At 36.7% G+C, this 13,809-nt stretch overlaps 1 long non-coding RNA gene across 2 annotated transcripts; it reads left to right on the forward strand.

The window, feature by feature from the left end:
- The first annotated feature begins 10,415 nt into the window (after positions 1-10,415).
- On the forward strand, positions 10,416-13,263 carry LOC114404426. 2 transcript variants are annotated; one of them, XR_003664969.1, is made up of 6 exons: positions 10,416-11,474; positions 11,661-11,750; positions 12,034-12,229; positions 12,573-12,686; positions 12,944-13,044; positions 13,134-13,263. It is a non-coding gene; the product is annotated as an uncharacterized LOC114404426 (long non-coding RNA). The 2 variants fall into 2 exon arrangements; XR_003664968.1 differs by having other exon boundaries at positions 10,416-11,750; positions 13,134-13,262.
- The last annotated feature ends 546 nt before the right edge of the window (positions 13,264-13,809 follow it).

The raw sequence follows: 13,809 nt of genomic DNA on the forward strand, positions 1-13,809 counted from the left end.
TTAACATCGGTTTTTTCAAAAAATTGATGTTAACGAATGTGCTACTATAGACAATTAACATCCGTTTTCTGTAAAAAAAACCGATGTTAACGAATGTGTTCCTATTGACAGTTAACATCGATTTTTTTTTTTTTATAAAAAATCGATGTTAACCCACGTTAACATCGGTTTTTTTATAAAAAACTGATGTTAAGGAATGTGTTACTATTGACAGTTAACATCGGTTTTTCAAAAAACCGATGTTAACTAACGTCAACATCGGTTTTTTTTTATAAAAAACCGATGTTGTTTTCAGGATTTTTTTTAATTAATGTCTCTATTTTTACAAAAAAACCAAAATTTAACCTGTGAATTTAAAATCAGACCACACAACACACAACATATATCATTTGCATTATGTTTTCAAATAGGTTTTAGCAAAAAACTAGCTATCAACAAAGGTTATTCAATGTTAAGATGAAACAACAATTATAAAAAATGTAATGCAAAGTATGTAAACTAATTAAGTAACCTAAAGTTACATAGTTGCCTAACATCCTATGTTTGATTTCTAACTTTTAGATAATACTGTGCCCACTGGATGCGAAGCGCCTTGAATCTCTCTGCTTCCAATGGTCTAACTTCATTAAAATACTGCATGTTCAAATAAAAAAATAAATTAATAATGTAATAAAAATTATAAGAAAACCAACTTTGTTTGAAATAAACAATTACCGTCTCTCAATTATTCTTGAAAGATCCTAAGATTATCGTGGACATCCAGTGCATCACATAGTAGCCACATTCAGTGATTCCTTTTTGTCTATTACACTAAATACATAATGAAATTTCGATATTAATTAAACGTTAACTACAATTAGTGTACACACACATAAAATATATATAAGTAGAACTTTTATTTAAATCACATACCTTAACAACAATCCACCTAGCAGCAACCTTGGATTTCGGTTGTGGAGTATCATCAAGTCCTTTCAAAGCACTAGTGTCGAATATGAGGAACATTAAAATATTGATGTTGTTGAGTTATGCCAATGAAAATGTATTGAAAACAATACTGACCTGTTAATTATTCCCTTAAGGTAGTTGTCTGGCTTATTATGTAAAGAACAAAACCAGACAACTAGGTTTTCCTTAGGCAGAATGACGACCATTTGCCAGTGTCCGCTGCAGTAGAGATGAATATGGGTTATTGTAGTAGTATAGATTATTTAAATTCAATTATTGTGTTTGACTTACCCATTCAGGTAGGCTCCAAGGTAAACATCTCGTTTTGAACTCTGTATCCAACTCTTGATGTAACTTTCGGATTCAAATTGTGATTGCCCAGATCTCTGAATGGACTGTGGCTCGAGGAATCCATACACATCAGAATTCCCCGCTCGCACACTTGTCTCAGTCAGATGCTGTGTTGTTAAGTCAAAGTTAATTATCTATGAATTGAAAACAATTACTTTGGTAATTAATAGTAATCTAAAATGACTTACAAAATCCACATCTATATAACAGATATGCTAAGACATTGACCACTGTGTGCAATTTCAGAGAGATCTTCGTGCTTTATATACAACGGGAAGTTTTGATTAAACACCCCGAATATGGTAGCATCCCACATAACCTGGAGAGACTTCAAAAACAGTTGTAGGATGGTCAATCTCATCAGGTACATGGGATCATCGACCTCTTCATCCGAGCTTTCTGGAGGTTTTGCTGGAGACACAGTTGCCTGTTGATAAAACATAGTTAATTAGCAAGTTTTGATTACAGTGAACAAATTAATTGAAAAAAATAAACATATAATCAGAGTAAAATACATGTTCTGATAAACGCTTCACAAGATGTGTTGGCCAAGCAAGGAAGGTGTTAAGTGTCTGCCCCACTAAGGTAACCTCGTCAGTGGGTACAGGAACGAGAGCCTCTGCATCTTTAACCTCCTCAACACCAACCTTGACTTGGCCATGCAACAAAGGGATGTTGTGAACTATTGTGGATCCCTCATAAAGTCTTCCTAGGGCAACCAGGCGGGAAGGATTTTCTTCAATGTATAGCCCACATTTGTCTAAGTCACCCGTCCCTGGATCGTTCCCTAAGGGAGCAACACAACTCTCCTTTATGCTGAAACGAGGACCTGAGGGACCAACCTCTGGCTCTGGAGGTAGTGCAAGTCCCTGTGATTGCATCTGAGACTGAAACTGGGACTGCATCTGGTTGAAGGATGTCATCATCTTTTGAGTCACTTTTTCTGTGATTGACTCCTCCAGTTGGTCTCTGATTTGTTGGGTCAACTGTTCTAGGTCTTCATGAGGCATGGAGGAAGAACTGCGGGACGTTCGTGAAACCGATCCAAAGTATTGCTTTATGGTGACACCGGCTCCAACAGCACGAACACGACCAGGGTGCTCTGGTCGCCCAATGGCAGCAGTCAGGATATCCTGACGTCCATGGGGGACGAACGATCCCTGTGAAGCCTGCTCGTCCAAAGAATCCTGTACCGAACACATATTTGTCCAAGGAATTCACAGAATACACAAAGATAATTACAATTATTAATTAAAAATGACTTACAATCCTGTCAGCTATTTCCTTTGCTGCCTCAGACATCATCTGTCCAGTTTTCTTCGTGCGAGCCATCTTCCATTTCACGTGGCGTCTGATAGGAGATGGAGGGTCAATGATGCCCTCAGTGCTTCCAGACTGGGCAACCTCTTCCAGTCTTTTCATTGTCTTCTCAGCCATGAGCTTTTCTTCTAAATATTCACAATGCCCACGAGACAATATGTGGGGGGCAGTGTTTTGCTTCTGGGAGGCCTGTGCCTTTTTTCGCACATCCTGCAAAAGTTTAACATTAATGAAAATGATTATTACAATAAATTATAAGAAGTGATTTTGTTGTGGAAAACAACTAAAATGACAAAGTACATACCTCCCATGAGGGGTCTCTACGGGTCTGACAAAACTGGGTCCATTTCTCCTTGCTAATGCCATATTTTTCATAGACAATGTCGTTTGCACCGTCCTTGTCGGCTGCAAGTGCCCATTTCCTAGTCAAGTCAGATTTAAACTGCCTCTAGCACTCACCGATAATCTGAAGAATTTTCTTCTTTGTCCTACTGTTAGAAGCTTCAGGGATTTCAAATTCCGCCTGACAAACAATAAATTAGGTTTTATTGTAAGTAAATAAAAAATTTAGACTATTAAAGAAAATCAACGAAGAAAACTCAAATACCTGAATATCCTCCCATATCAAATCCTTCTGAGCAGTAGGGACTTCCTTCCAGGTGTCATATGTCACGTCGACCTTATCACGAGCGACAATCCCCAAATATGTTTTTAATTTCTTCTTGTGGGGACCGTCGGCCTTGCCGGTAGCAGGATCAACGTTGACCACAGGTCTTTCTGCCCCAGGTGGTCTAGTGGCCAATGATCATAGCCGTGTCGCCTTGCGTGTCCGCTTCAACGTAGATGGAGACGCTGATGCGTCTGCAGGAGGAGGAGGAAGAGGAGGAGGAGGCGAGGCAGGTGGAGTAGCCATGGTCCTTTAAAGAGAAAAAGTTGAGTTAGTTAATATTATCAAAAAACACTGTATGAGTTATGTAAATGAATGTACCGAAATGAAATACTATATTAGAAAATTACGTTAGACGATGTTAATTAATTCTCCTTCATCATGATCATTACGATTAGCATGAACGTTGTCAGCTTCTTCTTCTCCGACGCTGTTAGAAGTCATTTGTGTAGACAAAGGACTAACATAAGTGTCCATGTATGAATCATCATCTTCTACATTAACACCAATTGTTTTCCCGTGTAGAACCACAGACCACCTTTCATCACAAGGGTCTTGCACATAAAATACTTGTTTAGCTTGTTCTGCCATGATGAAAGGGTCATTCTGGTAAGCTAGTTTCTTTAGGTCTACCAACGTAAATCCTACATCATCAGTCTGCACACCGGTGTTGCTGTCAACCCACTTACATTTGAAAACAAAAACAGAAAATTTGACATAGTTAAGCTCCCATATTTCATCAATGAAGCCAAAGTAAGGGATTGAAGCTACACAGGGATTGTCATCATGTACAGTTGCAAAGTGTTGAGATTCAACCCTTAGGGTGACCCTGCTGTTTGGCATTGTACTTTTGTCGTCTTGTGCTTTTGTGTAAAAGGAATACTTGTTTATGTCGTATCATTGCCAAGTTATAACATTTCTTTTAGGCCCATGAGCTAGCTTTCTTAATGTTTCAGAAGCATTTTTGTCAGCAAAGATTGTATCTTTAAACCAATCAGAGAAAGTCTTGTTATGATTTTTCAAGACCCAGTTCTTTGACATTTTTGGATTACTTTGTTTGACTAAACGTTCATGCTGAACTATGTATGGCAAAACTTCATTACTGTTGTTCAACACATACAAGTGAGCTTGTAACAAATCTTCTACACTTGGAGTGATAACATGCAATCCTCTTGAACCCTTACCGCCTACTCTGTCATCATGGCGAGACTCAGGAAGGCCAACAGGTTTAGCCTTTTCAATGTACTCTGAACAAAATTCAACGGCTTTTTTTGCGATGTACCTTTCAACAATAGATGCTTCTGGACGATGTAGATTCTTGGTATACCCTTTTAAGATCTTCATGTAGCGCTCAATCGGGTACATCCAGCACAGATAAACAGGACCACAACATTTGATTTCTCTGACCAGGTGAACAATTAAGTGGACCATGATGTCAAAGAAAGTAGGAGGAAAATACATCTCCAACTGGCACAATATAATTGCAGCCTCGTTTTCTAGGTCATTAAACTTGACCGGATCAAGGACTTTGCTACATATGGCATTGAAGAAAAAGCATAGGCGAGTTATGGCTAACCTGACTTTGTTAGGCAAAATGTCTCGTATGGCCACGGCTAACAATTGTTGCATCAACACGTGACAATCATGAGACTTTAACCCCACCAGCTTAAGCTCCTAGAACTGCACAAGGCTCTTAATATTTGAAGAGTATCCTTGTGGGACTTTAACCCGGCGCAGACACTGGCACAAACTGATCTTCTCCTTTCTGGATAAAGTATGAAGTTGGAGGCAAATATTTTTTTTACCATCAGACCTTGGATGCAACTGCGATCGTATGCCCATGTCAGCTAGATCTTAACGGGTATTTAGACCATCTTTCGTCTTGCCCTAAATGTTAAGGAGTGTCCCAATGACACTGTCACATACATTTTTCTCTACATGCATAACATCAATACAATGTCTAACATCTAGATCAGACCAGTACGGAAGATCAAAGAAAATAGACCTCTTTTTCCATATGCAACTCTTACTTTTATCCTTTTATTGGGTCTTTCCAAATACAGTATTAAGGTGTTCAACCCGCTGGAAGACCTGCTCACCAGTTAACGGTATCCGCACAGTTTCGTGCTCTTGACTTCCATTAAAAGCTTTTTTCAATCTTCTGTAAGGGTGATTAGCTTTTAGAAAATGGCGATGTCTAGTGTACACTCTTTTTCTACCATGTTTCAGTTGTATGCAGCTTGTGTCTTCTTCACAGATGGGGCATGCATGATGACCCTTAACACTGTAACCACTGAGATTCCCATATGCTGAAAAGTCATTAATGGTACAAAAAAAACATTGCACGCATTTGAAAAGTCTCCTTGCGAAACCCATCAAACACTAAAACCCCCTCATCCCACAACTTTCTCAGGTCTTCAATCAACGGACTTAGATAAACATCAATGTCATTTCCTGATTGTCTTGGGCCCGATATCATCATAGACAACATCATGTATTTTCGCTTCATGCATAACCAAGGCAGAAAATTGTAAATTACTAGTAGAACTGGCCATGAACTATGTTGAGTGCTTAAATTGCCATATGGATTCATTCCATCACTGGCTAGTCTAAGTCTAAGATTTCTTGCCTTTTTGCCGAAATATGGATACAAACTATCAATCTTCTTCCACTGGGAGCAACCAGCTGGATGACGGACCATTCCATCAGATTTTCTCCCATTTGCATGCCAGGTAAGATCTTTTGCGTCGTCCTCATTAGCAAATAAACGCTTAAACCTTGGAATAATGGGAAGATACCACAACACCTTCGCTGGAGGGCCCTTCTTTGAGTTTTCATCAGAACTGCAGTCCTCATCATCCTTCACCTTGTACCGTGACGCCCCACACCTAGGGCATTTCAACATTTCTTCAAATTCATGTCTGTACAGTATGCAATCATTAGGGCAAGCATGAACCTTCTGATACTCCATACCCATCGGACACAATATTTTCTTGGCCTGATAGTAGCTTTTAGGCAATGTGTTATCCTGTGGAAGCAGATCGTGCATTATTTGAAGTAATGAAGTAAAGCTTTTGTCACTCCATCCATATCTGGCCTTGACATTAACCAGACTTAACACCGCCGACAATAGCGTCAAGGAATTGTTGCACCCCAGATACAAAGGCTTCTTTGAGTCACTCTGCAATCTTTCATACACAGGGGCATGTGCTTGCTGGAAAGACTCTTATCCAAGGTCATGAATCATATCCTCCAAGCGATCTCCCATTTCTACATCAAACGGTTCAGATTGTGTCTCACTCTGCATGTCTGTCATTTCACCATGCCATATTCACGTCGTATAATTTCTCTTAATTCCATCACACAACAGATGCTTTCGTATGTCATCCAGTATTTGTCGTCTTCCGTTCAAACAATTGATGCAAGGACAATAATATTTTCCATCTTCATCTGGTTGACCTCTTTCTGAAGCAAATTGTAGGAATTGCTCGACGCCTTCCTCATATTCTGGGCTGATACGACTTTCATTTATCCAACTTCGATCCATCTAAGTAATAACTTGGTCATACTCTCAAAGTTATTCAATGCATGAAAATCTCACTTTTTTATTAAAGGTGTGGCCCTATCCCATTCGGGAAGACCATCTTTTATGGTAGCTTCATACATCAGGGTTAATTCTATTTTGTTAAATTTGACAAAATTTTGGCAGCATTTCGCATTGGTCTCCAAGTACACGACATGAAATCGGTGAGATTAATTTCCCGATAATCAAGTATGCACTCAGAGAACAACTAGAAATGCATTACCGAAATTTCATCAAATTAAACAAAATAATTTTAACCTTAACACATGAATCTACCATAAAAATATCAGTCTCCCCAAATTGTCCAAACGGACAATTCAAGATTGAATACAATGATTAATGCAAACTGTCCGCAAGAATCATTGCATCCAATCTCAAATGGGAATCTAAGGTTCACTCATCATGAACACAATTTGTATAGCATATATCAATTGTCATTAATGGCAGTGAACACGTAATAAAAATATTCATTGGTAACAAACATTTGTACCTGTGATGATGAGCAACACGGTCCAAAATGAAAGCAAGAATCAAAGAAATAACTGAATGAACACCTACATCAATCATCATTCCGAAAAACAAATATCAATATGAATGCTACACTCAGAAGCAAAACTCTATAGTATCGACTCATGTAATTGCTACTCAAAGTTAGTTTAATTGCCATTCAGAAAAAAATTCCCTCTCAATTTGAGTAGAAAGTGCTCCATACAAATTGCCAATTATGGCCACATTGAATGATGGAGATCCTATGCTATGAAGTATCATCAAAAAGTCACATTTGGTTGTATCACAATAATGCCACCTCCTGCAATCTCCCCATCCCCATCCAGGCTATTATTTCCAAAATTCAAATGCCACTAACTTCACATGGAAAATCAATTAATATCTCCATAAATGGTCTTCTAGTTGTCTGTTTGCGATGACAATGCCATGACTACAAGACTTATCCTTCATGCATGTATTTGGTTTGTGCCATATGTTTTAGAAAGGTAAAAAAAAAATCCAATCCAATTGGATATTAAATTAACACCTAACATGTGACACATATATATCTAATATCGTTAATATAATTAAATGAGAGAGATCGAAGGATAAAATAACTAAAACTTAAGGTTTAAAAAAAATTACTATTAATTTTTATAAAACAAAAAAGATTACATAAACTAACAAAAAGGACTAACATATTTTTTTTAAAAATGTCTTAAAAATTACTTTAGACTTCAATAACAATTGAGTCACCTCTGTGCTAAACCATAAACCTTAAATACTGTACCTGAATATACGAAGGAGTTGTCGCAGCTCGGAATCACCTAGAAAGAGTGGTTGTTTGGTGACAAGTTCAGCTACAATTGAGATGCAATTAGTATTATTAGAAAAGCCTCTACAACTCTTCCTAATATGCAAACCAGAAGATCCTTGAATCCTCATGTTCTTACCAAATATGCAGCCAACGGACCACTTGTTGACTGTTGAGTAATGGGTAGCTCCCAAGAGGACTTCAGGAGCTCTATACCACAGGGTTAGTATCTGAAAATAGATACATATATTGGCATACAAAGGTTTAATATTAACCAAGGTAGAGAAAAATAGACACACAAAAAAAATTCTCTTTTTACCTCGTGTATATTAATTGCTTGATTGGCACTGCTTAATGACATTGACCTCCATATTTGTATCTAAAAAAATCATTATACATTTATTAAAGTTTTTAAGAAAGTTACTAAAAGAAAATAAAAAGCTTTTGAGGGAGGGGGCTGAAGCCCTGCTTGTCCCCTTTATCCGTCCCTGCCGGTGCTATGAATTTGTCAAGAAGCTATAAATTGCCTTAGGTTATATATAGGAAGGGAAGGTTTAAAATTATCCACTAATACAAATAGAAATTGAGTGCAATAAAAAAAAACAAATAGAAAGTGAGTGTTACATTTGAAAAAAAAAGGCAAGACATATTAAGTGAGTAAAGATAAATTTGCATTCCATGTCCTACAATATACGAATGAGGCTTAGCAATAAAATACATTATCTTAAGAATAGGGTACTGAACTTTCATGCCTTTTCATACGCTTTCATCAAATTTTCAAATCAGCCTATTAAATTTATCAAAAGAAAAAAAACTCATTTATAATACATTGTCGAAAAAAAAATCAGCCTATTGAATAGGTGCTCCCACCCAAATTAAACCAAAGCCTAACTAGAAAAAAGTATATACAAAATTATATACAAAATCAGCCTATCGATGACGCTAGTAATTAAATTGACTAATGTACAACAAAGTCAAGGAATAAATTGATTGATGCACAGTTGCACAATAAATTTAAGAACCCAAAATAACGAATAGTAGTTGCTAAAGTCTGTGATTAAAATGATTTAGAAACTAAAATAAATAATAATTTAAGGATTAATTTCTTTATTTTTACAATTTTTAGGATTAAAAATTATTGTTTATTATAATTTCAAGGATTGGTATAATGGTTTACTCAATAATAAAGACAAACTTATTTTGTTCAGAATTTTAAACATGATATATAGTTTAAGGAGTTGTACTCATTACAAGATTCACGAAAATGTTAAGTTCATTACAAGCTACATAGAGAAGAGAAGGGATGTGAATCATATGATGCTACTATATGTCTAACTTGAGGCATTTTTCTCACGGAGTGACTATTTGCTCTGTAGTGTAGATGGGAGCTCCACTAGTGATATGTATGTGATGTAAAGATGGCATAGGATGATAATGCGTTGAAAGAAAAATGAAAAGCATTGGCACACATGGCTATAGAAATAGTAAGGAAGCCAAGGGAGAATTTACAAGTGTTAGTGATGATTGACGGTACAGTAGTAGGCACTGGATTCTGACAGAGATGAGACTTATATATATGGAGCACACACAGGGACAGAGGACTAGAACGCTATAGAATCACACATTCCAATACCAAACTTTAATAAATTAAATTGAATGTTTATTATCGTTTTTAATGCTATCATTTTGTTGGAAGACAAATCAACATGTAATATATATATTCATAAGAGTGAGTTGAAAATCGCATGGAGTGAAATCCAACCAACTTAGAAAAGATAAGTACATAATACAGGGACGAAACCAGTATTCAATGTCAAGAAAACAGAATATGTAAACAAAAATTTGTCTAAACATATATATATATATATATATATATATATATATATATACATAAATTTTTATATAAAATCCTGATAATATAATGTTTCAAAACATTAATTACACAAATTATCTATCAAAATATGAGACGTCTTTTTTTCCCAGCATAAATTTAATCACTACTAGAAAAAAGACATTTTACAACACCAATTTTACAACGGTTATAAAGGACCGATGTAGTAATTGAAGCGGTGGCAATTTTGTAAATAATTATAACTTTATTATGTATCTTCTAAAACGGTTTTGTTCACCCGTCTTAGAATGTAGGTTGTGGCATTTTTGTAATTATTGATAAAGTAGACAATGACGGGTTGGTCTAAAGGACCGTCGTTGATGGTTTGCCCTAAATTTCCAAATATATTAGCCGTACTTGGCTATCTCGCGCACCTCAGCTGCTGCCTCGAAACCTCGCGCATAGTCATCGAACCTGTCTCTCCGAACCCCTCCACCTCCGAATCCCAAACTGAAACCCCCAAATCCGCCATAATTGGGGGCCGCAACACCACCAAGTTTGCTCCGCCGCGAGCCCTTACGGTGGTCCCTCGTATATTGGCGCGCTCACTCTCCTACGATGGTGAGGTCGAGATCATGCTCCGGCACCTCGCAACGCGGACCCAGTCCTCTCCCCTCTCATCAACGTTCACCAACCCCCAACCTTCGACAATTTCCACACTCCCTTCCTCGCCCTAACCCGTAACATCTTGTACCAGCAACTCGCGTACAAAGCTGGCACCTCCATCTACACTTCATCATGCTCTACGGGGGTGAAAACGGTGTCATTCCCGAAACCGTTCTCTAACACCCCAACAGCTTCGCCAAATTGGGGTTTCTGGGCGGAAGACGAGTTACCTTCATGATTTGGCGAAGAAGTATCAGAACGGGATACTCTCCGATTCCGCCATTGTGAACATGGATGATAAGTCACTCTCTACATTTCCTTTAGCACTCCCCACTCCCCAGTTCCTTATAATTTTTATTAAATTATCACACAATCAATTATTATTTTCACCTGTCTTGTAATTTTTATTGATAGTGATAAATTGTTTTATGCTTTATATCTTGCAATCTAGCATTGTACTGCTTCATAAAAGTCATAACTTGAGTACTACCTAAATTGTTTTCTGTTAGATTTTATGAGACCAGATTTGTCCTTATTTTCATGTCTTTAAGATTCTTGCAGTTTCACTTGTAAGAGGAACTAGAGGCATAATGAAATATTTTCATTCTGTAAGGGGTATATAGAGATGTTTGTACAACCCAAATTCATCACTTTTTATAACTGGTGGCTTTGACTCTGCTATTAAAGTACATCAACCTCACGCTATTCTGCCCAGGGGTTTGGAAGCAGCACAAGGGTCCCCTAGTAGGACATAGATGTTTTCCATTTCCATCCCTAATGTGTTGGATCATATTGGATTTATGTATAGGTAGGATTATTAAATGTAATGAACTCACTTGGGATGACTACTAACATTACAAAATTGGATCTGATGTTTATATGCCTTTGTCCATACTCTGTTGTGTTTACCAATTTCCATGTTGACTGGCCTTTTTGCCTCCTTTTTTGTTGCAACAAGAGTGAATATGTTCGATGTTTGCGCTTCTCCTGTCAGGATTCTCTTTATGTTGCTACCAATCATGGTTATCTCTACCATGCTAAATTATGTGAAACTGGAGGTTCACAGTGGAATCAACTTGTCCAGGTCAGTAATGAAGCACCAGTTATTAAAATGTTTTTATGTAGAGATGGACCTTAATATGAGATTATTCAATAACTACTCATGAGGGACAGGAGACATGGGATATGCTCAGTATGCTCATTATGTCTAAGCTATTCACCATTCTAATTTTGGTGATCCAAATTTAAACTATTTGCCATACATAAAATCAAGAGCACTCTTAATATTCTAACCTGCAAGTGCATATATGGTTCTGATCTACCTTGATTCTACTTGTTGATTTTTATTCTTTTTCAAATTGGAGCAGATGGCTGTATATGCTATCTGGAATATGATAAAGAATGCAGAATTTGCAATTTACGAGGATGAAACAAGTGAAAGAATTATCTTTGATTGAATATGTTTTTGTGGATGACAACTCCGGTGATAAATTGTCAAGCAGCTATGCAACTGGTTTTGCATCAGTGGATTTCATAGTATGGAACTTAGTTAATGAGAATAAGGTACTTTTACAACCTTTTTCTATTTACTCTGCTAAGTCAATATTTATATTCACTTTTTAAGTTGGCTAATATCCACTGTCATGGCTACTTTTAACACAATCAATCACCGAAAGCATTTCTTTCCTATCTTGCTAGTTTTTTAGACAAGGAAATTTAGATTCAGAAGCTAATTTTAATATGTTATATGTTATGAACATAATATTGGTGCTTCCTAATTAAAACCTTAGGTGCTGTGTTTACTTTCAGGAACACACTATATTGGTAGCGATGCTGGCTGGTTTAGGTTTAGATTGGTGTGTTGTGTAACATTATTTTTAATTCATTCTGTTATGTTTATCTATAGGAGGAAGATTATCATTTGGATGCATGCCATCTCACAGTCCTATCACCTCCTAGTGGTAAATATGATCTTGAAATTGTTACAGATATTTGTCCACAGAAAAACACATCATTAGAGGTAAATGAGATTTCTCCTTGTTGTAGAGTGTTTCTTCCTTGTATTGCCATTTTTCCACTTCTATCAACCTGATTTTTTGTTTGAGGGGGAGATTGTGTTTACTATGGATTTGATTTCCTGTGAGGCTGAAGGCTTCCGTAAAATTACATTTTATCAGGTTGTCATTTTAAGGCGATCGATATGCTAACCTGTTCTATATGTTTATATTATAACAATAATTTCCCAAATAAAATTAATGGAATCCTATCATCCAACAGGATTGACCTGATATAATGGCAAAATATACAGTTCGCATCGAGGCTGATAAATCACTGTATCCAGTGTTGTTGTCTAATGGAAACCTAGCTGTGACTTAGAGGTAATGTTTTATTGAAATGCATAGTAGTAGTGAAGACTATCTAGATGGTTACTATACTGTTCATGGATGTTATTTATGTTTTACTGCAGGATGGCAGGCATTATGCTGTTTGGGAGGACCCCTTCAAGAACTGGTTAGTAACTATTACTTTCTACCTTATCCTTTCGTTTGAAAAGAGTGTTTGATTATTAGAATTGTGCATAATTTTCTAAAAAGAAAAAAAGTATCTTTAGTCAATAATAGTCTTTAAACAAGACATATGAGTTGCTATAAACTTTTGATATTTATCTTTCATTTTTATAAATAAATAAAAATATATTTGGAATCTATGCATGACCTGAAAATTTTACTTGGGGTTCCCGTAATATATCGAGACGCTCGAAATTGAATGTTAAATCTCTGAGCCAATGCAAACGACAATAACATTTTACTCAGATGTCTGATAGAGTCCCGTAGCATATCGAGACGCTCGCAATTGAATGTTGAAGCTCTGAGCCAATTCAAACGACAATAACTTTTTACTCGGATGTCTGATTGAGTCCCGTAATATATCGAGACGCTCGAAATTCAATGTTGAACATCTGAGCCAATTCAAATGACAATAACTTTTTACTCGGATGTCTGATTGAGTCACGTAATATATCGAGACGCTCGAAATTGAATGTTGAATCTCTAAGCAAATTCAAACGACACTAGCTTTTTACTCAGATGTTTGATTGAGTCCCATAATATAACGAGACGTTCGAAATTGAATGTTGAAGCTCT

This window comes from Glycine soja, unplaced genomic scaffold (assembly GCF_004193775.1).
Source record: "Glycine soja cultivar W05 unplaced genomic scaffold, ASM419377v2 tig00035191_1_pilon, whole genome shotgun sequence".
Lineage (NCBI taxonomy): Eukaryota > Viridiplantae > Streptophyta > Magnoliopsida > Fabales > Fabaceae > Glycine > Glycine soja.